Consider the following 27,101-nt stretch of genomic DNA (forward strand, 5'->3'; position numbering starts at 1 on the left):
CCTGAGACTAAGAATATAGAGGAGGAACAGGTTGGGGTGCAATAGGAGAGTGACTGAGATGAGGTTGGGTTGACTTTGGGGTACTCACACAAGACCCAGTTAAGGACGTAAAACAAGCTTTTGAAGATGGAGGTCCAAATTTTTAAAGGAGAAACACCCATTTGTAGATTGATGGTTATTAAAGCTTTCATAAAGATAAAGCAAGTTGCCCAATGAGATTGGTATTAGTTTCTGAAGCTGCTGTAACAAATTACTATAATCTTTTTTTTTTGCCAGTCCTGGAGCTTGAACTCAGGGCCTGAGCACTGTCCTTGGGCTTTCTCAAGGCTAGAGTTCTGCCACTTGAGCCACAGCACCACTTCCAGCTTTTTTCTATGTATGTGGTACCAAGGAATGGAACCTTGCTAGGCAAGCACTACATGACTAGGCCAAACTCCTGGCCCCTAAATTACTATAATCTTAGTGACTTCAAGCAACACATTTTTTTCTGACGGTGCTAAAGGTCAAAGGTCTTATGGATGCTGGCAGAACTGCATGTCTTCTGGATGTTCCAGGCAAGGACCCACATTTTGTCTTTTCTATAGACTGCCCACATTCCTTGGCTCATGGCCACATCTCTGTGACATTAGCTTTTATCATCATATAGTCTTCCCTGACTCTGACACTTCAGCTTCTCTTTATAAAGGTCCTTATGATTAGATCAATCCCGACCACATAAACTAAGATAACCATCCCAGCAGGGATCCTCAACCATGTAAGGAAATGTGTTTCCTGAGGTCAGGTTTAGGGCACAAACTATGCCTATCATAGAGACCCCGAGCAGAAAAGTGAAGGCATGTAATCTGCAGTGCTTTGTTATGGACAATCAGCCTTAGGAAAGAGATTGAGTAGTGGAGATATGAAGTAGAGGCCCAGAGATAGAGCTGACAGGATTTGTTGATGGATGGGAGGTGAGAGGGGATGGAAAGTAAGAGAGCAACTGAGGACAAACTAGATTTGTGGTTTCAGCAACTGGATGGCGGATGAGCTTCCTTTCCGAGATTGGAAAGACTATAGATGGAGCAAGTTTGGGAAGGAAAATCAAAAGTTGAATATATGAGTCAGAGGCTGAGCCAGAAATAAAATTTGAAGGTCATTAGCATATAGATGGCATTGAAATAGTGAGAATAAGTGAAATTACCTAGGGGAAGGAAGTTTCTAGATGGTTGGTTATACAACAGGACACTGTTGGTATAGAGTTTGTAGCCATACAGACAGGGCAAGATGGAAGAAAAAGGATATATGCTGTTCGGGATCATAGAAATAAAGCAGATTTAACTTAGATGCATGATGAAATGGAAATTTGAAAGGTCATGGAATAAGGCATCATTTGGGTGATGACAACATACAGAAAGCATATTTCAGAGGCCACATGGCACTCACTAAGTCATTCCTTCGACAAATATTTACAGAGTCTATGTCTTCTAGTATGCCTGACAGGGTGGCAGGTGAGGGATGCAGAGGAGAGTACAATGAATGCCCTATGTTTCCATCATTGTGTACTAGGACTGGCCACGGAGACAGAGACTATGGGTGAGAATGGCTGTCATTGACTGACCTCACCAGCTCTCACACTGTTTTCCTCCTATTATTTAGACCTCATCACAGCCAGTGACAAGGAAACTGGACCTTGAAAAGGTAAATGGTTGGGTCAGGACCAGCGTGTCTATCAGGTTTATACTCTTTCTACCAGGGTGTTTATTGACCATTAGTCCTTCATTGGACTTGAAGACAGGTTGAAAGTCAAGAGTATAGGTGGGCTTGGTGGATCCACTGACCATGAAGAGTCCTGGAAATTACCATGAGGAGGATTGATGCTAAATGTGCTTAGCATGGTGGAGAGGTAGCCCACAATCTAGAAACCCAAGGAGGAAGATTAGAGGCTGGATAGGGAGGAAAGAACCAAGGAAATCCATATCATCATGGCTGAAATCTGTGGAACCTTGAGTGACCATCTTGCTTCTCACTAAAAAGCCCTCAAAAGGATAAACTTCCTCCCTTTTATTTTCTTCTTTCTTTCCTTCTTTTATTGTTATTATAAATGTGATACAGAGGAGTTACAGTTACTTAAATCAGGTAATGAATACATTTCTTTTTGGACAAATGTCCCCCTTCTCTTGCTCTCTCTTCCAGATTTTCCTTCCTGTCCTCCCACACAACTTGTATATGAACTTCCTTTTTTTTTTGCCAGTCCTAGGCTTGAACTCAGGGCCTGAGCACGGTCCTTGTACTTTCTCAAGGCTAGAGCTCTACCACTTGAGCCTCAGCACCACTTCCACTTTTTCTTATGTACGTGATACCAAGGAATTGAACCCAGGTCTTTGTGCATGCTAGGCAAGCACTCTTCCACTAGGCCAAACTCCCAGCCCCATTGCACTTCCTCTCTTGAGGCCATTGTCTTATGTACTAGGTTCATGGCACAGCTGTATGGGTGCTGGGTGTGTGCCCCAAGGAGGATTTTTGTTAGAATAGTGCTTCTTACCTTGAAGGTCCCTCTTGGCCACGATAGTTTCATCCTTTGAGTTCCTTTCTATGTGGTGTCCTAGCCGGCTACAGTGGGGTCTGTGGGCTGAGAGAAAGAGGGCTTGCATGACTGAAAGAGGACAGACACAGTGGGCATCAAGTCAGCCTGCACCGAAGGACTGAAACTGCACTGAATTGGAGATCTGTGATCACCATTGTCCTGAGAGTTAAGGTGAGGAGGGGGGCTTCTAGAGCTCCTCTCTAGAAGCTTCCAAGCAGTGGGACAAGGACCTGCAATCAGGATGGCATATAGATACACAGGGATCCATGCTCACAGGGGCTGGCAGGGATGAGTATGGGTTGCTGAGATTTCAGCCTCCACCTTGTGCTGCTTTCTGCTGTGTCTTGGAGCCTTGGCTGAGTTGAGCACTGGCTCTGAGATTAGAGGACCTCGGGGTTCTGACAAGTTATGCTGATGCAGCCTCCAGACTTTACCAAATTGAGGTCACTTCAAAGACAGTTGTGGCCTCTTTCTGCTTCATAGTGCTCAATTTCAAACCACAGGTTTCTCAGATTCTCGGGACTCCAAGGCAGGGTGTCACTTCCACAGCTACGAACCAGCCTGGGACCTTATTGAGACGGGTGCTTTGAGGGGGCTGAAGATTTTTGTTCCACTGGTTTTCCTGAAGTAGCCTTGTGTTGTCATAGCTCTAAGTGTTGGAGACTAGAACAGGTCTTCAGCTAGAGAGACTTTTTCCCCCTGGGACAAAGCTAGCCTTCCAACTGGACAGAAAGGTATATTCTGCTAGAGTCCTCTACAGCTCAAGGCCAAACCTCAAATAATGGTCTTTTTTCTCTGTTAAAATAAGTTACTATTATTTTTCTCTAATAGTAGTAGGTAAGTTTTTTCCCCCCTCTTAAACCAGATTTTCATCGTGTGCCGGAGTTGTGTGCACATTGCAGCAATTACTAAAAAAATAATTCTGGTAGTCCTCATAGGAAGGAGATATTTCATCCTAAGTCATCTTGCTGGCAAATCACAGAACCAAGAATGAATGTGGCCTCCTACTGAAAAAGAGAAAAAACATACTTTCAGTAGAAAAATTACAAAGCGCAAAAAAATCAACTAAGGAAACATTTATAGGTGGAAAAAAGTCAAACCATCTGTAGTCTGTAGTCTGTCTGCAGAGAAGCACTGTCAATACTTTTTTCCGTGTGTGTGTGTGTGTGTGTGTGTGTGTGTGTGTGTGTGTGTGTAGGTTTAAAAAATAGTTACTTTAAGTATTGAACTCAGGGTTTGGCACTCTACCACTTGAGCCACAGCACCATTTCTGGCTTTTTTTTCTATGTATGTGGGACTGAGGAATTGAACCGGGGTTTTCGTGCGTGCTAGGCAAGCATTCTACCACTAGGCCAAACTCCAGGCCTCTTTAAGTATTGATTTATAGACTGCCTTCCTCATTATACTTCAAATATATTTTCCAATGTTTGTTAGATAGTTTCAACACTTCAGTTTTTAATGATTGCAGTGTATTCCACGATATAAGAATCTATAATTTACTTTAAAAATCTCACTCTGTAATTGGAACTTGAGATTGCGTCTAAATTTTGTGATTATAAATATTGCCATGGCTAGTGACTTTGTTCATATGTCTTTGTGTGTAACTGAGAAGACTGCCTGAGGATCAATTCTTAGAAATGCTGTTTCTGCATCAAAGGCACGTGTGGAAAAAGGCTTGTGGTGTGATGGCAAAAATACTTTACAGAAAGTTTGCACTTATTTACTTTCCACTAGCAAAGTACGAAAGTACCTACTTCTTTATAACCGCTAACACTGTGTAATTCATTATTCTTTAACTTCTGTCGATTTTCTCGTGTGAGAAGTATCTTTCTTTGTTTCCTAATGACAGTGATGTTTTATGCTCATTGGTGGCTTTGCTTTTGTGAACTGCTTTCTTTTTATGAGAATGTTTATTCTTTTTTCTTTATTGATTTGGATGAGCTTTTTCCACATTATGATGTGATGCAAACAGTTTGACTGTCTGGCACAACATATACTTTCTTTCTTTCTTTTTTTTTTGTCAGTCATGGGGCTTGAACTCTGGGCCTGGGTACTGTCCCTGAGCTTCTCAGTTCAAGTCTAGTGCTCTACCATGTTAAGCCACAGTGTCACTTCTGGTTTTCTGGTGGTTAATTCAAGATAAGAATTTCATGAATTTTTCTGCCTGGGCTTGCTGTGAACTACAATCTTTAACTCTCAGCCTCCTGAGTAGCTAGGATTGCAGGTATTGGCCACGGTGCTCAGCTAGCTACTGTCTCCTGGCTTTTTAGTTAGTTAGTTTGTTTTGTGACCGTACTAGAGTTTGAACTCAGGGCCTCAGGCTCTTGCTTAGCATTTTCACATTCTACCACCTGAGCCATATATCTACTTCTGGCTTCTTACTAGTTTAGTTAGAGATAAGAGTGCTCAGATTTTTCTGCTTGGGCTGGCTTTGAACTGTGATCCTTAGCCTCCTAAGTAGCTAGGATTACAGGCATGAGGCACCACCTAGCTCTTTTACTCATTTTAAGTCACTTATTTGACAAATATTTGTTGAGTGCTACTTTATACTTGACATCTTCCAGGCACTGGGGACAAATAAGCAAGGCCAAAAGAAGGCATATTTTTCTCTTTTATTTATCTTTTCATCTGTCTGAAATTTATTTGTAAGTACTATGAGAAGAGAAACTATAAGAAATTCTTTCTTGACTAAGTCAGCTGGGGATATGCTGCAGGTCTTGCCTTCCATGGCAGGAAAGGACGGAGAATTCTCTAGTCAGTGCCAGCATTTTAAGGAAGATTTATCACCAAGAGATGAGAATTGTAAAATTCCAGAGCACTGGCCATAGTCTGGCTTTTTCTGCAGTGGGGTCTGTGTGGTCCTCCTTCCTGAAGCTGGTGTTGGAAGGCAGGGGTGAGATTCATTGCGGCCACACCCAAGCCTCTGCTGCGGCTGCTACCATTCTTGGTTGGTGTTTTCGTTTCTGATCTTTCAGAGGTGGCTTGAGAAAACATGACCCTGTGAAGCTGAGGAAGCTCCTAAAGCTGGTCAGCTTCCTATCACCATGATAAGTACTTGAGAGAATCAGTTCTTCAGTGTTTCATTTGGAACTGCTATTTCAGAGGTTTCAGTCCATGATCAGATGGGCTCCTTGTGTTGGGCCTGTGACAGGTCCACACACGATGGCTGAAGCACTGGGGGAGTAAAACCTTTCACTTCCTCCAGGAAGAGACAGCAGAAGAAGAAAGAGCTAGGACTCCATAATACCTAGTCAGCTGAAGACCTTTCACTAAGCCTTAATTCTTAGTTTCCACCACCTCCCAATAGTGCCAAACCTTTAACACTTGACTAGTGAGGGACAGTTGAGATCCAAACTGTGACTACTATTTAAGCTGGTTATTTCTTACAGTTCTCAACTTCTGAGTCATGGTGGCATTTCCAGCACATATGTGTTTTCCAGGGAATGCTGGACTCTTTCTCCATGGCACTGTGGCAGGTGCAGGACCCACAGTGTCCACTTAGTAGCTGTAGTTCCATCTCCCCACTGGCTAGCTGAGCCCCTAAACACCCGAGAATCAGCTGCTTGTTTCTGGCCCTGGTTAGAAAAGGAGAGGAGGGGTTATTTTCTGGTTAGTGCCTCCAATGGACCAATCTGTGGAGAACTTGAGTGTTTGGTGATTCAGAGTTGAAATCCAGAGTAGTGTATGCAGCAGGGTTAAGGCTCTGGGAATGTTAGGCAGAAAGCTTAGGTAGACAAGTAATTTTTAGAGTTCACATCAAGTATATGTGAGTCACAGGGCCAACCTTATGGAGTTAACGGGGGAATTCAGGTGGGAGATCTTATTCTTGATAACTCTTGTTTTGTCTCCTCTGAATCTTGCTGTCTGTGGGAGAGTCTTAATTTTAGGGTAGGTTTCGGTTTCTGGTGGAAGGACAGCAAGTGTGTGGTACCCTAGTAAGAATAATAACAGGGAATAATAATAACAGTACCTTTACATTGTCACACGTATCAATTTTTGTGGTGTAAGTAGTCCCACCACTGTTGGCTTTGCTCATTTGCCACAAAATTAACAAGGGACTCTCATAATTAAGGTCTTGGTCCTTGGGAGCTGGCATACATTTGGCTTTGGGATGATACTGATAGCATCTTTCTTGGGTGTTGGCTACCATGTCTGAAGGAAGGGCTTTGCTAGCTCAGAAGCCCTGGACTTTGCCCGAGTTTGAGCACCAGGAGCCTTTGCAACCTGCTGTCTTGGCAGGACAGTGTTACTTCTCAATCAAGGTCATTTTCTTTTGTTATCCAGCTTCTTCCCAACCTCAGAACATGAGTCTGGTGCTGAGCATCTTAACAGATATGGAGTGACCCATTGTCACTGATTCTAGAATGACCCTTCCAGTCTTTTCCATGACATTGATTGGTTGCTTTGCCACTAATTAGCTGTGTCCCTTGTGAAGATCACTTACCGTCCTTAGGCCTCAACTTCTTATCTGCAGGATGACAAGATTAGAACTGAGGACTCTGAATTCTTTCCTAGCCCTAACATCACATATATAAAAGGCTTTGAGTGACAGCAATATTTATAGGACTATATCACTAAGTCAGTGTTCAAGCCGGCTAATAATCTGTGTGAAGTTGAGAAGAACATGCAAAGTCATTTGGGAAAAGAACTGTTATTTTAGAGTCACATAGAACTTAATAGTAAAACACAAATTCCAAAACAGCGAGAAGTAAACGAGACCACTTTTCTCAGGTACAAAAGATTGACACTTTGAAAGATGATGGGGTTAATAGATTCAGCACCAAGGCTCTCCCTGGGCTCTAGCATGAGACAAAGAGTCCTCCTGGGAAATCAACAGGAACTCTTTTAGACAGATCAACTCTAAATTATGGAGGGATTATCCAGGTTCAATCTTGCTTTCATGCTTTTGACTGCATCTCTCCTGTTTAATTACTTACTTGGTTGGCATCTCAGATTTCTTCTATTTTCTCACAGCCTGCAAGGAATTCTTTGATGGGATAGGGTGAGACAATATAAAAGCAATGGATTAGAAACCAATTTCAATTTTCAGCTGATTATAAGTTCCAGTACACCATTTCCTCAGTTTGAGTCTCAGTTGGAAAAGAAGGGAGTAGAGTAGATAAGCGATTTGCAACTTGGTTATTTCCAAATGCTGTAGACCTAAATTTCTCTTGGCTCCCAGCAGCCACTGGGGCTCAGATCTCTCCAAAGGACTCTTGGAACTCTACTGGCTTTCTGCAGCCAGGGGATAGCTCTGAGCCTTCTGATTCCAGAAAGTCTAGGCCGAGTTCTGCAGGTTTTTCTCTGGGCATGGAAACTCACTTGGCTAAGCGAGACATAGACAGGCCTGCACAGACTGTGTGCCCAGGAACAAATCGCAAAGTCATATACAGTAATGCAATCTACCAGAGAGGATCATGCACTTCTTCCTTGTCATTTTATAGGATAGCTTCAAGGCAAGAAGCAAAGCAAAGATGAGATCTTCGTTTCCTTCTCTTCTCTACCATGAGACGAGAAGTAGACAAGAAAAACTCAAGGCAGCTAGCAGTTACGACAGTTGTAGCAAGACAGGTTGAGGGAGGTCTGTGGTCCCTTACAGCAAACTCGGCCTCCTAATTTCTTTTGGTGGCTAGAGGCTAGGTTTTCCCTGGACCATCTGATTTGCAAAATGTTTAATTGTAACAAAGCTTTAGCTTCACAGCTGTGAATTAGGTATAACAATAATCTCACTGGGTACCTCTGGCTCATGTCTGAAATCCTAGTTATTCAGGAGGCTAAGAGCTGAGGATGGTAGTTTGAAGCCAGATTGTAGTTTGAAACAGACAAAACTGAGAGATGCTTAACTCTAATTAACCAGCAAAATGCCAGAAGTGAAGATGTGGCTCAAGTGGTAGAGCACTAGCTTTGAACAAAAAAATCTAAGTGCCACGTCCTGAGTTCAAGCCTTAGTACTGGCACTCCTGTGATGAGTGGGCACTGAGTAAACTGACAGCTGAGCATCAAACAGAATGCTTGGCACCTTGTAGATACTGACAAGACATTGATTTCTCCTCTTGCCTGTCCCTGACCATAACTCTTATGGCTGGGTATCACACCAGCTTACTGTCTGCTTCTCCACCCTGCCTCCTGATGGTTTCTCATGGACTTTTCTTCCTCTCCCAGTACCATTATAAAAATTGTTAGTATAAAGGTGATATATAGGAGGGTTTACAGTTATATAAGTCAGGGAATGAGTACATTTCTCTTTAGACAATGTCATTCCCTCCTCATCTCCCCCCCCCCATTTCTTCTTCCTGTTCCTTCCCTCCCTCTGTACCTGTAAGAAGCACTTTCTCTGGATTAGTACTTCTTTCCCTCCCTTGCCCTCTCCTTCTCTGTCCTCCGCCTCTCCTTTTGCCTTTACTACTCTTCCCTCCCCTCCCCTTTGTCCCATCCTCCTTGTCCAAATTGTGTTTTTCCATAACTCTCACTTTTTTTTGGTAAAAGACATTAGCCCATGACAGTGCCTATCTCTTAACCATTTGGTATTTAACCTTATGTGCTCCCCTATCACCAATGGTTGGCATGAAAGGGGTTTCTCCTGGGCAAGATCTGTGTGCGATCTACCTGTATATGCCCCTTCCACGGGCATCCTTCCAGGGCATGATAAGCTTAATATGTGTTTGTGGAGTGCTTTTCAAATGGGAATCTCAGCCTCCTATAAGCTGTCCTTTATATGAGAGATTTGACAAGGACAAGAACACTGCAGGAAGAACCAGACTCATGGGGGATTCTTTGAGATAAGAGGTTGTGGACAAGTTGACTGCTGGCCCTTGAGCTCAGGTGTTGACATGGTCTCGGATGACTCTTCTGAGCTGGGTTGTTACTGATAAACTCCTGGACCACCAATGGACCAGCTGTTGGACATCTGTTTGGAGAAGCATGTGGGCTGACCTCTTGCCAGCCAGCATACCCCAGGAACCAACCTCCATGGGCCAGAGCTTGACAGGGCTCGGTGTCTTCGGTAACTTTTTTTTTTTTTTGTGGCACCATGTGGGAGCTTGTCTTCAGGTTCCTGAGTTTTTATGCTCAAGGCTAGCACTCTACTAGTTTAACCACAGTTCCACTTTGGGGAAGTTTTGGTAGTTAATGGTGATAGGAGCCTCACAGGCTTTCCTGCCTAGATGCTTTGAGCTGGAGTCCTCAGATCTCATCCTCCTGAGTAGCTAGGATTATAGGCATGAGCCACCAGTGGTTTGCCTCCCTCTAATGGTTCAACTGCATATCTGAAGGACACCGCTACGCTCCCAGGACATAGGCTCAGGATCTAACTGTTTTTAACTTCCCTCTTTCCTTGTCTTTCCCACTGCCTCTTTTCCCACCATCTATCTTTCCCTCACATCCCCTGTCTTTTCTCCCCATCCTGTCCCTCCCATCTGCTCTGCCTCCCACCATCTCTTTTCAAGGCACCCATAGCCACTTTCACTGGCAGCAGTCTCCCTGCAGCAACTCTTCCCCAGAACCCATTCTTTGTGTTGTCAAAGCCAGAGCAGTGTTCTAAAATTATGCCTCTCTCCTACTCTGAGGCCTCAGTGGACCTCCAGGTTGCCCAAGAAGAAAACACAAACTTTTTGCTATAGCAAAAGGATATGGAAGTTCCTTAGAAAAGTAAATCCAATATCGCTCTGTGATGAGCAGTTCTACCTCTTGGTATCTGCCCCAAAGAATGGGGGCTCAGAGAGAGCAATGTCTGGGCACTCACATGCATAGTAGCCACCAATAGCCAAATGTAGAAACAACCCCAGTTCTCACTGATGTATGAGTGGGTCCACAGGATACGGTTTCTCCACACAGTGGAATATTTCCTCCCTTACAAAAGAAATGGAATTCTGGCCCAATGCAACATAGATCAATCTTAAGGATACTATGCTAAGTAAAATAAACTGATCATAAGTGCTATAGGCATACATAAGCCACCACAGCCTGGATTTTTCTTCTCTTCTTCAGGACTCCCAGCTGATTTGCATTTGCTAACCCATTGGCCTACTCATCTCATTTGATGATTGGTACTTTCTTGAAGGTTGGTCTCTGCCCCAGCTCTTTCCTCCTTTTCCCCATCTTGTTCCCCCCCCAACCCATTTTTTTAGATAATTCTCCTGTAGTCTTGTTAATCTCTTGGCTAAATGGCACTGCTGTCTGTGCTCTAGCTCGAAGCTGGCCTCTGGACAGGGATAATGTTTGGCCTATGACAGCAGCTGGGTTGACCGCTAGTTGAGGGTATTTTCTGGCACTTGCTTTTGGATGAACGTGAAGAGAACATATGCTCTGAGTTGTTTTCCTCATTGTGGGAGGTCTGAGTTCATGTGATCCAGCCTTGACCACAAGTCTAGTCTTCTGGGCTCAGTGATGGGAACTGGCTGGATGGGGGACTAACAAAATTAATTGAGCCTTATAGGGGTTTAGTTATTTCAATCCAGCACTCTTTTTTCCCCCTTGATTTCTTTTATGTTTCAGGCAGTAGGGAAGGAACAGAGAGTTAGACAGATGTGAGACACAGGATCTATCTCATTTCAAGGTGTGTACAGTAAGGTCTGGTGAGTGGGATGGGAAAGCAGTGGGGAGGGGTGATTCTGTTACCCTCAGGGCTCCAGAGAGGAAGTGCCGTTTTACACAGGCTCTGATGAAGGTGAGGTGGGAAAGGTGGAGCAGCCTGACAGGTGAGAGGAGGCCTGGTTGGTGACCCAGGAGCAAAGCCAGAAAGGCGGACCTTGGGTGGAGCAGGCCAGGGGCACCTGGGATGATCTGCTCGGGCCATCAAGGGGAGCCCAAAAGAGGAGACTGGAATGTGTGGTTCTGGTATGGCTCAAATTCTGCCACCCTGGAGGAGTCCATGGCTTCTCAGTAGAAGATGACTTGAGAACCATGATTAGGATGGCCTGGAGCTGGGGAGTGAAGGCTGTTAGCAAAAACCCCAGCCCAACCCAGAGAATCCCTTAAGGGAAGAGGTAGAAAGCAATGTGTGTGTATATGGGGTGGGGAGGAGGGAGGGGGAAGGAAGAGGAGGAGGAGGAGGAAGAAGAGGAGGAAGAAGAGGAGGAGGAGGGTGGGAGGCTTCTGAGCCTGTTGGACAACAGGCCCTGGCATACACAGGTCTTCAGTGTGAGGGTATACTTATGAGAAAGCAAGAGGATGTGTGCACCTGTGTCTGAGTGTTGTGCTTGACCGTGGGAGGGTGTCAGTGTGTGTGTGTGTGTGTGTGTGTGTGTGTGTGTGATGTGTTTGTGTACAAGAGGGTGGTAGGGGTGAGTGCATGTGGAACTATGTGTATCAAAATGTTGTGTGTGTGTGTGTGTGATGTACAGAAATATAATGTTTCATTGAGAGAATGAATGTGTGCAGGTGCACGTGTGTGTGTGTGTGTGTGTGTGTGTGTGTACATAATTGTGTGTGCATTTGCAAGCAGAAAGGCAGGAAGCTTTCTCAGGCTCACTAGTCCATAGTCCCTTGCCAGGAGCTAATTTTCCAGCTGTCCTGCCTGGCAGGTGGTGCCAGGAGCTGCCTTTGCCCACCTGCTGACTTGGCCAGTTCCCCCGGGATCTCCCTTTCCCCACAGCAGCTGCAGGAAAGCCCGGCGCAGGGGCAGAAGGCCATGGCCCCTGGGGGCTGATGTGTTCACCTTGTGCCCCCAAGTCTTGGTGATCTGGGTTGCCTGGTTCTTTCTCACCTTGTTCTACTCGTGTGGAACATCCTTCGGCTGGTCAAGTGGCCTGAGCATCCCTTGGCCCCTGCACCTTGGCACCCTGGCACCTTGTCTGTTCCCTGGTTGGCATGTGCTATGTTCTGGGCTTTTCTAGGTTGGCTGTTTCCCATGCCTGGGCGGGCATCTGAACAGCATTTGTACAGAGTAATAAATGTTTAACACGTATTGTAGAATATTTGAAACAACAAAAAACTCAATATATAAGGAAAAGGTGGGTCAAAGGGGGAGAGAATTTGAAGAGGGTGATAATGATCAAAATGCATTGTATTCAGAAACTGATTTGTTAAATGACACCTCTTTTGTAAGACTACTTAAAGTTAATAAAAATTTTTAAAAAATATTTCTTTTTTTCTCTACCACTGCCTATGGAGATAAAGGAATATTCAACCCATTGCAGAATGTTGACATCTAATTTTGTTTCTTTTTAAATCAATGCATAGTTAGAAATGAACCAAACCATATTCTCATAGTATCAATACTAGCATTTCATTTCCTCAATCAATACCACACACATTTGGTTGAATTCAGTGGCTGCACATAATGGGGATTGGAAGAAATGGTTTGAAAAGGTTGTATTGTGTAGATAACTAGCATTTGACTGTGCTCTGATAGTAATGGAGAATATAGATCAAGCAAGTGTGTAAGACAGACTTCCTTTTCCATTTTGGGGCCAAGAGGTGGCTGTGAGGGTAGCTCCAAGCAGGCATCTGAGTCCATCACGTAACTAGTAAACCATGTCTATTTCCAGTTGAGAATTTTATAGCAACTCCATCCATCCAGCTCCTGTCCTCAAATAGATTCCCTTCGAAGTTGCAGCTTTTTCCCCAGACAACTTTAATATTACTGCTGCTGTTATTATCTTTTTTTTTTTTTTTTTGCCAGTCCTGGGCTTGAGCTCAGGGCCTGAGCACTGTCCTTGGACTTTCTCAAGGCTAAAGCTCTACCACTTGAGCCTCAGCACCACTTCCGGCTTTTTTCTAGGTATGTGGTACCGAGGAATCGAACCCGGGTCTTCATGCATGCTAGGCAAGCACTTTAACCACTAGGCCAAACTCCCGGCCCTGCTGTTATTATCTTTAAGTAGTTGTACACAGAGGCTTCACGTCCTCTTGTCAGTTGTGAGCACAATACATCTTCATCATTGTCTTCCTCCCCTCATTCTCTGCCCGACTCTTACCTTCCTATTCATCCTGACAATTTATCTGGTTCCATGTTCACATATGCATGTGGAATATTATGACTGCATTCATACAGCTTTCCTTTCTTCATTCTTCCCTTCTCCTTCCCCTGTCTTCTCTCCACCCTTGAATATACATGTTCCTGCTTCCTGGTATTCATTTTGTTAAGCTGTAAGTTAGCTGCTTGAGAAAATGAGACCATTAGAATCCTTGCCTGTGTATCCCTTACTTTAGTGAATGTGTTTGATCCTGTATGTGTTTTCATATACATTTATAATTTACATCTAATTTTCACAGGAAGTTTTTTTTTTCCAGTCCTGGACTTGAGCTCAGGGTCTGAGCACTGTCCTTGGAATTTCTCAAGGCTAGAGCTCTACTACTTGGGCCTCAGTACCACTTCCGGCCTTTTTCTATGTATGTGGTACTGAGAAATCGAACCCAGGCCTTCGTGCATGCTAGGCAAGCACTCTACCACTAGGCTAACCCCCCAGCCTCACATGAAGTTTTAAGGTGGTGTGTAACAGCTAGCTTTGGCTCCATAACAACCAACCACAAGACCTCAGTGGCTTACAACAGAGATAATCATGACAACAAATCATCATGCAACAAATAATCAAACAGATTATTTGGCAATGTTTCTAGTCCCAGTTGGGGGCTCTACTGGCTGGTGGGGCTCATTCATGCATTTGTGGGTAGATAGAGGCTTGCCTGGGTGTCTTAGCTGAGAAAATTGTTTGTGTCTTCAGCATGTATACTCAGCAGTGATGGACATGACATGAGCAGGTGGGGAGACATAGGCTATTCATTTTCCTTTCTTTTCTTCGCGTGCACGCACGTGTGTGTGTGTGTGTGTGTGTGTGTGTGTGTGTGTGTGTGTGTGTGTATTGGGGTTTGAACTCAGGGCCTGCTGTCCCTTAGATTTTCTCCTCAACACTAGTGCTCTACTACTTGAGCCACCTCTACTTCTTTTCTTTTTAATGGTTAATTGGAGATAAGAGTCGCATGGCTTTCCTGAATGGGGCTGGCTTTAAACTAGATTAGAGGCATAAGCCACTGGTGCGTGGCTTCGATTCTCACTGTAGAATATCAACTCAATCCACTCACATGGCTGAGACCCCATTCTAGGCCTCCGCGTAGATCACTCTGCCTCAGTGGTGAGACAGACATTGAAGCTGTGCATCACGTAGCAAGCATCTACAACAGGGGCTCCATACAATTACGATCGGTGGAGATAGTCCTTCCATCTAGTGATACTATAAAGTCAGCAGGAAGTTTTAGCACAGTGCACCACCCTACTCACCTGTGGTGGTGATGCTGGGATAAACAAACTTACAGCATGCCCAAATTTAGAAGGGAGAGCTCCTGAGTCATAGGCAATACTTAATACTGGATATGTGACTGTTACTGGCCTATGTGTTTACCTACTACACATTTTATCAGCATTTTACTGTGTATTCCTGCTTAAAAAACCCCATCTGTGAAGTAGTGGGCTGTATGACACCCACAGCTGCTTCCTTTATCCTTCTTGTGCTTATCATTTTGCCTGTTGCATCAGTAGGCCATGTAGGAGCCTGGTGCAGGTAGCTCATGCCTGTAATCCTAGCTGCTCAGGAGGCTGAGACCAGAGGATCAAAATTTTTGTGTTGTTTTTTGTTTTTTTCATTTTTTTTTGTCAGTCATGGTGCTTGAACTCTGGGCCTGGGCATTGTCCTTGAGCTTTTCAGCTCAAGGCTACCACCCTATCCCTTGAGCCATAGTGACACTTCCAGTTTTCTGGTGGTTAATTGGAGATAAGAGTCTCACGGACTTTAGTGTCCAGGCTGGCTTTGAACTGAGATCCTCAGATCTCAGCCTCCTGAGGAGCTAAGGTTATAGATGTGAGCTACCATGCCCAGCCGGAGGATCAAGATTTGAAGCCAGCCTAGGCAGAAAAGTCTATGAAACTCTTATCTCAAGTCAGAAGTAGACTTATGGCTCAAGTGATTGCATCCCCAAAAAGCTAAGCAAGAGTGAAAGGCCTTGAGTTCAAGCTCTAGTATGATGGATAGATGAAATATCCCACCTAAGGTTGTGTGAGTGTGCTCTAGAATGTTCACAGAATGACATTACATCCTACAAAACACTTTTAGATTGTGTCTCTGCTATTAAGAAACATTTGACTGTGTACATAGCAAAGGATGGGATGAAGAATTGGGAACATTTATGCAATCTACTGCAGATTAGTATTCTCTGTTTATTAACCTGAATATTTGAAATGATCATATTTATATAGGGAAAAAGAGAGGTTTACATTTGAAATGATAGATAGATTATTAGAGTAGAAGCAAGTTCAGAGGACCTCAGATCCCAGCTAACTCTTAATTTTATTGACTGAGCAATGTGCAATGCAGACACAGGGACATATAAAATAATAATTTCTTTTTGCCATAGGAAGAAAAGGTGCATTTCTAAGAGTCCAGGAGTGATAAAAAGGCAATGAATATCAGAGATACAGACTTCCATCTTTTTGTTCTGCCATTCTCAGTATGGGGCCTTAATTTTCAAGGTGACCTTAAGGTAGATTAATGGACCAAAATGGTTGCTTGAGCTCCAGCAATCATCATAATTAAATAAGCCAGAATTAGGAAGAAGTGGAAGAAAGCAAAATGTATTTCCTTTGAAATACTTTTAGGTTTATTAAAGAAAGTTGCAAAGATAATGCAGGTTTCATGTATCTTCCATTCAGCTTTTCCTATCCTTCATATAACCATCTTATATACTATGTATGATACAGTGAGCAAAAGAGATTAACATGGATATAATACCATAAGTTGACTATAGTCTTTCTTAAGATTTAACTAGTTTTTATGCTTGTCAGCCTTGTTGGTCCTGGGGTCCAGTTTTAAATCCCATATTAAATTTTGTCATGTTTTCTTAGTGTTCCTCAACCTGTGAGATGTAGAAAGTTCCTCATTTTGGTTAAGTGACATTCTCTCATGATGAAACCAATTTATGTATTAGAGGTCCGGGGCTTGAACTCTGGGCCTGAAAACTGTCAAGGCTAGAGCTCTAATACTTGAGCCACAGCACCACTTATGGCTTTTTATATATGTGGTACTGAGGAATTGAACCCCAGTCTTTGTGCATGCTAGGCAAGCACTCTACCACTAGGCTACACTCCCGGCCCCCCAATTTATGTGTTTGAGGGAAGAACTTCATAGATGTTTTCCATCATATGGCAGAATATTGGGTTATATAATATCAGGGCTTACTGCTAGTGATGGTAAGTGTTTTCTCTGGGTTAAAGTGATATCTTTTGGGTTTCTTCATTGTTGAATGACTCAGTTTACTGTTCCCAGACTCTCTTAGAGCTGAATGTCTAAGTCTGAGTCATATTCTAGGGAAAGGGACATAGGCTCCAGAATCTGCAGTCCCCCTCTTTTTCAAGATATTCCATTATCCTGGAAGTTTCATAGGCCTTCTGCTTTTAAGGTTGGAATTTCTGTAGTATAATGAATGGTGAAGAGCTTTGACTTAGGGCTGCTGGCGTTCAAATTCAACTCTCAGTGTAGACTAGCAAATTGCTTTACTTACCTGTGTTTCATTTAGCTCTGTAAAGAGGGAATAATAATTGTGCCTGTGATGGGATTGTTATGACTTTACATATGGACAGGTGCTTATAATTATGCTCGGTACATAGTGAGTAGCCATGATTTTTAGCTGTTGGCATTGTTATGTGGCCACTGTATCAATTTGGCAGAGAAATGTATTTAACCAAAAGAAAACTTGAGGTGCTGTTACTAAGGAAGGAAAATACAGACTGGATATTCTAAGGCAGCCAGTGTTGTCTGCCATACCTCTATACTCAGGATCCGGGCTACTAAGACCTATAGTGGGTAGGACTGTGATATGACTTTATGATCCCCAAAGTAGCATCTCCAATGGTATGTCCATCTGAAAGTATTTGATGTGTTCATTTTCTTTAGAACACTGAATAAAGGCAAGGTAGCTTCTTTGGGGAACCACTATGAGAGATGGAGTAGACCAGAAGGCTTTGCGATGATGACAGCCATCTTGGTTCATTTGTTAACGGGAGGGTCTGAACAAGAACATTTGTGGGGATGAGGAAGGATGACATACAGAAAAGTGTAAGAAAAGTCTAGAACCTGCCCAGCCCCATCTGTCATGTGCCACACACTCCTTCAGAGGCCAGAAAGGCGCTCCAGGAGCCAAAGGCTGGATCACTTTGAGTTTTGCATTGGGTTAGAAAGGTAAACCTGCAGAGCAAAGCTCAAGAGTGTCTTCTGCTCCTCCAGCTAGGATGCAGTTATAGCTGGAGTCAGCGGGTTCAGGTCTGGCCACAGCTCTACCTTTTGAAGTTTGGTACCAACAGGGGCCACTTAGCAAGCTCTGGTTGTCCTTCCTTGTCACAGGAAGAGACGGATTCCTCTACACTGCTGTTAGCTCTGCCATGACCATACCTATCCCATAACGTCTGAAGGATGATGATGGAAGGTCGTGGCCAGGAGCGTGCCACAAGCCCAGAGCTAATCATTTAACCTCTCTGGGCTCCAGTCTCTTAGCTGTAAATGAGAGTTTTGACCTACACGATCTAAGGTACCTTTCAATGAAAGCTGCTCTGGGCATGTTGCCCTGTACAGACAGTACACGAACTCAGTTTCTTGATACTTTTGTCCAGAGGTGGCCACGGACATTGCATCTTGCCCTTGGAGAGGATTTAGGAGATCACCTCTAGGACTTCAGGCAGCTCCAGTGCAGGGAGTTCTGTCTTCAGCACCATGAAGCTTCGGGGGAGCGCCTACCCAAGGAGGTACAGCCAGCATGGGCATGCAGCTTGAATTGTGCTCCTGCCAGTTTGTGGCTTCTCTCTCTGGTCAGATTCTATTAGGAATGACAATTCTGAAACAGATTCATGCCTTTAATTACATCACCACACGTACTAGGGACCTCGATGTGTTTCCCCGCCATCTCTTGCTCTTTTTCATCTCTTTGATCACAGAAGGTGTCTGACATGCTCTCTCATAATCGGCTTCCTTCCAACCCCTTAAACTGAAAACATTTTGCAAAATGCTCATGCCCGTGCTGTCCCCAGATGCATAATTAATAACTGCAGTATAGCTATAGTCCTGATTCTGAGGCTGCTCCCTTTTGAAGGCCCTGGAAAAGAAGGCAAGTCCTGAACACCTGGGAGCACGCTGGGTGGCTCCTCTTCAGGACAATTCGTTGGCAATCTGTAAGCTACTTACCTTGAGGAAATGGCTATGTTCTACTACTCTGAACTCACTTTTTATTGCTCTGTATAGTCACATATCATTTGCTCTGAGAACTTCCAAGCTCTTTTAGTGGCACATTTTTTTTTTTCTTTTTGCTAGTCCTGAGGCTTAACCACAAGGCCTAGATGCTGTCTCTGAGTCTCTTTGTGCTCAAGACTAGTGCTCTACCACTTGAACCACAGTGCCACTTCTAGATTTTTCTGAGTAGTTTATTGGAGATAAGTGTCTCACTGACTTCTCTGGCCAGGCTGGCTTTGAACCATAATCCTCAGATCTCAGCCTCCTGAGTAGCTAGGATCACATGTGTGAGCCATTGGCACCTGGTCCAATGCCTATTTTGACATGTTCTTTTCAAGTACATTTTCTTAACATGTCCCCACAGGGATGTCGTGAAATAGAATAGAGTCAAGGAATCTGAGTCCCAGAGTTGTTGAGAGATTAGCTCATGATGATGGGTACAGAGCATCTTCTAACTGGGTCACCTAAGTCTTCTGACCAGGATCTCAGTGTAACTTGGCTGTCCTTGGTTCTGGTGTGTGTGTGTGTGTGTGTGTGTGTGTGTGTGTGTGTGTGTGTGTGTGTGTGTGTGTGTGTGTGTGTGTGTGTATGCTTGCCCCAGTACTGGAGCTTGAATTCAGGGTTGGGGCACTGTCCATTGTGCTTAAGGCTAGGGTTTTATTACTTAGAGCCACAGCTCTTATTTCTCTCATTTTGGTGGTTAATTGGAGTCTTACAAACTTTCCCGCCTAGTCTGACTTTGAACTGCAATCCTCAGATCTCAGTTTCCTAAGTAGCTAGAATTTCAGGTATGAGCCACAGGTACTTGGAGATTATGTATGCTTTAAAACATGTAACTTTCTGCCCTATCCTTTCAGAGATGAGATTTGCCTTGCAGAAGACCTTCAGACCATGGAGAATGGGATCAAAAGCTTCTCTGTTGCTTGTGTACCTGGTCTTAGGGGTTAAAAATATATGGATTCACATCAAGAGACAGAACTGAGTATTTGCCATCACACGATCTTTTCCTCAGACTGTTCTCTGATTCTTCTTTACAAAATAACTCCTCTGGGATATTTTCTTAAACATTTTATCCACCTAATTAATATCTAGACAACTGGGGTCCCAGTCTCAGCAGAGTTCCACATGTTTGTTTTTGTGCCTTACTATTGACTGAGGTTCTGGACACAGAGACGGGACAAATCATGAGATCCTATCACAGTCCTGCAGTTTTTAAGTGTCCATGCCAATAATATTTAGTAATATTTGAACACATTTGAATTAAAGAAGGAAAGAAATTCACCCACAATCCTTTTCTTTTCTATTCAGCTATTTCCAGTAGCCCATTTCTCTTCTTTGTGTCCACATGAATATCAAATTTCACATCAATTACCATTTTCTTCAATAATTTGCAGGTTTCTTTTTCATAGTCTACCCTGGTGCCATTAAGTATATGTCTCATATTCTTTGATCTTCCTTTACTGTTAGAGACTTACTTTTCCATACTTTTGCCATTATCCAGCTGTAGAAAATGCTTCATATAAAACTGAAAAAGTTCTTTTACATTGTTTCATTATAATATAGTCTCTCATTTGGGATTACTCAGTCAAAGACTGAGCATTTTCATGAAATGATTGTATTGATTTATTGTCACTGACAGAATGTGCATTACTTCTCGTGGTCTGAATTGTCCGTGTACTGGGTCCATCTGTAACGAGTAATTCTTGGGTCCTGGCAGTAACAGACACATGGTTGATTGAGCCTTGTTTCTTTCATTATAGTTCTTCTCAATTCTTTCTCAGTTGTCAAGTGTCCAGGAATGAGATCAAGGATAAGAGACTTAGCCCCAATGTGTTTCTCCTAGGTCATCTGGAGATGGAGATTATCACTTGTTTCTGATTTGTGATGAGGATAACAATAGGACTTACAGATTTGCTCTGTAAACAACACAAAGGCAAGTAGTCTGAGATGGTGTAATTGATTGCCTCTCAAGTCTCACTTTATCTGCTCTGAATGGCCGACCCAGAAGAACTATCGCTAGCAAACAGGGACTCTGCAGCGGTGGAGAACAGGGAGTGGGGAGGCCAGGGGTGAACTGGGAGCAGTCTGGAAATGTCTGAGACAGGGCCAGTCCCAGACCAGTCCTTGGGATCCCAAACCACACGATCACAGCTTATGTTCTGGGTCCCCTAGGTGCCATGCCACAAAGGGTAGGTCTTCCTGGCTTACTCTCTGAGTGGTTGATGTGCAACTGGAGACCGGACCAGTAGTTATTATAGATCCAGGATAGCCATACACATGCTCACATGTGCACGCATGCTTGTGCACATCCCCTCCCCCATAAAATCCGCTTACTTTTTAATTTTGAAGCTTATACATAGAGCCTTGATACAATCCTATGTCATTTTATTTGCTTATTTATAACATTTTAGTTTTTATAATAAATGTTTCTGAACTTTTTTTTTCCAGTCATGAGGCTTGAACTCGGGGCCTGGGTGCTGTCCTTGAGCTTTTCCACTCAAAGCTGGTGCTCTACCACTTTGAGCCACAGCACCACTTATTTTCCTGAACTTTTAAGGTTGCACATGCCCTCTAAGGGTCTGCTGCTTCTTGATCGAACTCCATCCTTACCATCATTCTTCTTCATCCCATCTGTTCTCTCTCCTCCAGCACATTTCCCATTTCCCACTTCCTTTTTTAATTCACACATGTGATTGGGTATTCTTGTATTGGGTATTCCTCTATTCCTTCTTTCATTCATTCGCCCCCTCCTGCTAACCCCCATGCATTTTTTGTGGCAAGCCAGAATCCCTGCCATATATTAACATATTGCTCTTTTATAAGTGATGAAACTGAGGTGTAAAGAGATTCAAAAATCCCTCTTTTTCTCTGGCTATACTAGAGTTTGAACTCAGGGCCTTATGCTTGCTAGGCATGCTCAGTCCTGCTTTTTCACTGGATACTTTTAGGATGGTGTTTTGTTTCCTACTTGGGTATGTTCCAGAACCACGATTTACTTACTTTGAGCTCCTATCATTGTTCATATCACATAGGGGTGTGCCACTTATCTATATCTCTTTTCAGGATATCCAGGCTGGTCTAGAATTGTGATTTTCCTGATCTCAGCCTCCCATGTAGTTAGGATGACAGGCATATGGCAGTGTGTTCTGCTATAGGTTGAAAAGAAATCTCAAGAACTTTTTTCTCAGATTGGTCTGGGACTGCGGTCTTCTTGATCTCAGCCTCCTGTGTAATTGGGATGAATCAGCGTAAGCCATATGCTTACAGTTTTAAATCATTGGAAGCAAGATGCCGATGAACAGGACAGCGAGTCTAAAGTAGTTTTTTCCCCATGGTTTCACTCATTTGTTCATTCTTAAATGTGTTTTGAGAGCCACCAGGGGCCAGTCACAGTGCTCAGCACTGTGAAGAGTGGCGTCTCTGATTTGCTGTCACTAGGAAGGATATTGATAATGTCACATAGAATGCAGCAGACTCTATGTCTCTATCCACAATGGGGAGTGTCAGGGCTTTTGTGCAGCTTGAAGTTATGTTTCAGACTAGAAATTAAATGGCTTCTATCTCTGCCATCAATGCCAGATGAACAGAAGGCTGTGGAGGGACCCCTGGATCAGAGGATAAAAGTGAATTCCAGGGCTCTGTGCCCCCGGGAAGTAGAACTTGCCCAGTATTCAGCAGGAGAACAAGGTTGGCCACAGAGTCTCTTTAGAAGTCACCACTGAGGAACTGTTACCAACTGGCCACTGAATGCCACTAAGGAGAAGCTAAGGTGAGACATGGCAGGAGACCAGGAACATAAGAGTGCAAGTGGCCCCTGTTGTGTTACATTAGCAGGGGTTGGGGGAGGTAATGGTGATGAGATGTTGATGGTGCGGTAAGGCACAGTACTGCTTAGTTTGTGGGATATAATTATGCAGTCCCACCCCCAAGTAAAACTAGTCATTCTCAATTAGTTCTTTTGTTCTCCTCATTAAATCCTAGTTAATTCATTCCTTGTGGTACTGTTATAGGAGGCATCTGTGAGCGCGCGCGCGCGCGCGTGTGTGTGTGTGTGTGTGTGTGTGTGTGTGTGTGTGTGTGTGTGTGTGTGTGCTTATACAATACGTATGATCATTGAAGCCTAGACTAAGGAAGACCATTGAAATACTTACAATGCAACCACTTCCCTTAAGGAAATCCAAGCAGAAGTAAAGTGGTAGAGAACTTTTCTAGCCAAATGAGTGACCATGAGTTCAATTTCCAGTGCCATAGACAGACAGATGACACTGTAAGGGTGGACTTACACATCTCCTTGAAGACAAGAACCATTGTTAGATGGCTCTTTGGTACCCTAGCACCATGCTTGACACAAGATAGGTATTCAGTAAATGTTTCATGATTGAGTTGAATGAATAAAATATACAATGGGTTGTGGAAACAGAAGGAATCTGTCATTTGCTTCCTGCCCATCCTGTTTCCAATCCTTCTTACAAGTTGTTTGTTGAAGACCTCATTGAGGAAGGGGTGTTTAAGTCAGGTCTGTCTATGTTTGTGATTGAGGACATGGATGCCAAAGAAATAGCTTGTCTGCCATGAAAAACTTGCAGTTCTGACAACCTATAAATCGAATTTGAGACCACTTAATAATGACTTAGGCTTGGGATCATTTCCTTCTGAATGTCAATGTCAATCAATCATAATGGTTGCCTGAAATGGTGGTGAGGGAAGGAGTCTAAAATCTTACACTTTGCTGTATTGACTGGCTCAGTTCCACAGTGGTGGAATTCCCACAGTGGTAGCTTTTGTGTCACACATTAGCTATTTTCTGGGCTCTCAAACATAAACCCCAAGCCCGTTCATTTGCCTCAACTCCATTGCAATATCACTTTTCATTGCTCAGACAAAATGCCTGGGAAAACGAAGGAGGAAGGTTTGTTTTGGCTTCTGGTTTCAGAAAGTTCAGTCTAGGGGTGGCTGGCTCTGTCCCCTTGGGCTGAGGCCAGGCGGAGTCTTGGGATGTAGCATCTTCACTTGTTGATAGCTGAGAAGCAGATGCAGAGAGAGCCTGTCCTGTTGGCTTCCTCTTCCTTCCCTTTTTGTTCCACGTGGACCAGCCTTAGTAGCTGTCCTATAGAACAGTTAGCCCTAGAAATTCTGCTCCCCCCCAACACACACTCTCTACTGATCTCATAGGCATCTCTCTCATTCCATTCAAGTTGACAATAATAGTGACCATTCTGTCTGATTTACTCCCAGTTAATGGCTTGGCAATGGGTTTGGCACCAAGTTCCCTACCACAAAGCATTTTCCATTATGCTGAATGGGCAGAAGAGGTTCTGAGGACATGCTAGTGGAGATACATTTTTTTTATTGGAAAGAAATTGTGCACCTGATAAGACATAGAACCAGAAACAGTTAAGCACGATCTCCTCCGCCCCCGTTTTTTGGGGGTCATGGGGCTTGAACTCAGCCTGGGTACTGTCCTGAGCTCTTCAGCTCAAGGCTACTGCCCTACCCCTTGAGCCAAGCCCCCCTTCCCATTTTCTAGAAATTGATTAGTGATAAGAATCTTAGGTCCTTTTGTGCCCAGGCTGGCTTTAAACCTTGATTCTCAGGATTACTGGCGTGAGCCACTGCGCTTGGCAATTCACTTTTTTTATATGTATCAGTACTGGGACTTGGACTCAGAGCCTTATACACATCGTCTCTCTGTTTTTCTATTTTCTTCCTTTTCTTTATGGCTGTGCACTCTACCACCAGAAGGCATGCCACTGCTTCTGACTTTTTTTCTTATTTTGAGATAAGAGTCTGGTAGATTTGTCTGTTCTGAACCTTGATTTTCAGATCTCAGCCTCCTGGCAGCTAGGATTATAAGCGTAAGCATCTGGTACCTAGCTTTAAGCCTTTTCCACGTCAGTGTAACAATGCTTAACCATTTCCTCAAGAATCACTGATTATTAACTGAGTCACTAAGTTTATATGTCCAGATTACTTAAGCTTTGTGTTAAAGGACTTACATAAAGTCCAGGTATATGATTTGTGTCTATAATCCTAGCTACTCAGGAGTCAAAGATCAGGAAAACTGCAGTTCAAAGCCATCCTAGACAAAAAAGTTAGGGGAACCTATATCTTAACAAATAAGTTTGGTATGGTAGAAAACACTAAGATACCTGGGAGGTGAACATAGTAGGATAGCAACTTGAGGTCAGTCTGGACAAAGATTATGACTCTATCAAAAAAAGATAACTAAAGTATAAAAAAATTGGGGGTAGTATGTGTGGCTCTGAGATTAGGGCACCTGTTACTGCATGGAGATAACTCTAGAAGGATTCCATGCCTTTTCCCCTTTAAATTGCAGCTGTTCTTTAAGTTTTTGATGACTCATCATCATCATCATCATCAAGTTAGATGTTGTGCTTTACTGTAGTAAAAGTGCCCCGTTTGGGGCCTGAGCGGCAGGGCCTTGAACTCTGTCATCCCAGGTTATTCTAGTTCTTGTGAGTTTAGGCCTTTTTATCTGGAGTCCATTCATGCAGCTGGTAACATCCTGGAAGCTGTCATTTTTGTCAGCTTTGAGTAGTAGTTTATAATTTCCTTTTGGCAATTCCCTATGAGCTCCAAAATTGCATAGTAAGGTTTGGCCAGAATTTAGTCCAGGAAGGAGCATCAGGTTCTAAATGGAGGCAGAGGGGCTTCCATGAGAAAGAAGAATGTGTACTTTTTCTGAAAGTCCACAAAGCTTTGCTGTGAAGACTTTTGTTTCGCTTGGGCTTTTGGTCATTTTTGCTTAGTTGAAGATGTTTTGTAAGTTATGGTCAGATGAGAGAGGTTTAGCTGTCCTGGTAGAGCTCTACTGGTTGTATGGATGTGCTCTTCTGGTTAAGTTGGAAACCATTCATCTGGACAATACGACTCCAGACTGCAATGCTGAGGATTGTGACATTGTCTAGAAGCAGCTGAGCTCTCACTAAGTTAAGAATTTAGCTTCTTAGATAAAGGGTTATGTTTATATCAGAAACATTGCAAAAATTAATTCCTGTTCAAGGGTTAACACTGTTAGGTAATAGATGGCAGAATTTGCCAAATGAAAAAAATGGTGTTGGAAAAAGAATTTGGGGGGGGGCGGGAGGGGTTTACATTAATTTTTAAAATTCTTTTCCTTTTGAGGAACAGAGGTAAGGAACAGCTTTGTCATAGGATCCATCATTTGAAATGCTTGCCTAATACTAGGCCAGCTGGCAGGTCCTCTGGTATGGCTGCCATGCACGACCGCCATAATATACAATGCCTCTTGCAGCTAGTCCTTTTCTTATTTTTCTTTCTCTCTGAACTTGCTGACAGCAGAAGATTAGGTCTAGAGGAATAGATGCAGTCCAGGTTCTCTCTGACAATTCAGAATTCAAAATGCCCTGTGAAAGAAAAAGGGCCTTACGGAGTGAGATTTAAGTGATTAGGAGCAGAGGGAGGTGGAAAGGGTGAAGTGGAAGGGCGTGACTTTCTTAAGCCAGTGGCAGGGCCGGCTATCCTAAACCAATTTCCTCTGTCCACAGGGCTACAATAGTGACCAGGCCAGTTGACTCTTAGGTTACAAAGGAGATAAAGTCCCATGTGCCACTTTCATAGACTTTACTCTTTCTTCACCCCTCTGGCCTGTCCAATCCCCTACTCTTCACTCTTCTCATGCTTTAGTGCTCCATGCTCCCCTACCATCTTGGCCCATTTTAAGAGGAAGACAACCTTATTAAACTATCTAGGTGTAAACAGCACACAGTCTTTAGATCTCCATGGAGTAAAGTCTTTGGAAGAGTATACAGAGAGGTGAATTCTCCATATATCCTGGGCTTGTACTAATATGCCAGTGGTGGAGGGATAGAAAGGGTGTCTGTGGTTTTAAAAAGTAGGAATCTAGGGCCAGGAGTTTAGTCTAGTAGTAGAGTGCTTGCCTAGTATGCACGAAGACCCGGGTTCAGTTCCTTGGTACTGCATACGTAGAAAAAAGCCAGAAATGGTGCTGTGGCTCAAGTGGTAGAGATCTAGCCTCGAGAAAGCCCAAGAACAGTGCCCAGGCCCTGAGTTCAAGGCCCAAGACTGGCCCCCAAAAAGTGGGAATCTAAGTAGAGTAAAAAAAATACACATATACCCCAAATCATGTCTTTCATTCCAGCAAGACCTTCCACTCCCTACTCTTGGGCCCAACACATCTTCCTTCCTTTAGACTTTTATAGGAACAAAGTTAATATTCCACTTCTAGACTTCCTCAGCCAAACTGAGCTTGTAAGCTATGTGGCCATGCTTTAGCAGTTATTTTACCTTGGGATATCCAAATTGCCTATGTGGTGTATATATATCAT

The 27,101-nt window shown here is 43.5% G+C and overlaps 1 protein-coding gene across 1 annotated transcript in view; it reads left to right on the forward strand.

Moving 5' to 3' along the window:
• Nucleotides 1-27,101, forward strand: part of Tmem178b (transmembrane protein 178B) — a 367,696-nt gene that overhangs the window by 67,851 nt on the left and 272,744 nt on the right. The gene's annotated exons all lie outside the window — the stretch shown is intronic.

The sequence above is a fragment of the Megascapheus bottae genome, chromosome 5 (assembly GCF_031878675.1).
Source record: "Megascapheus bottae isolate mThoBot1 chromosome 5, mThoBot2.hap1, whole genome shotgun sequence".
NCBI classification, from domain to species: domain Eukaryota; kingdom Metazoa; phylum Chordata; class Mammalia; order Rodentia; family Geomyidae; genus Megascapheus; species Megascapheus bottae.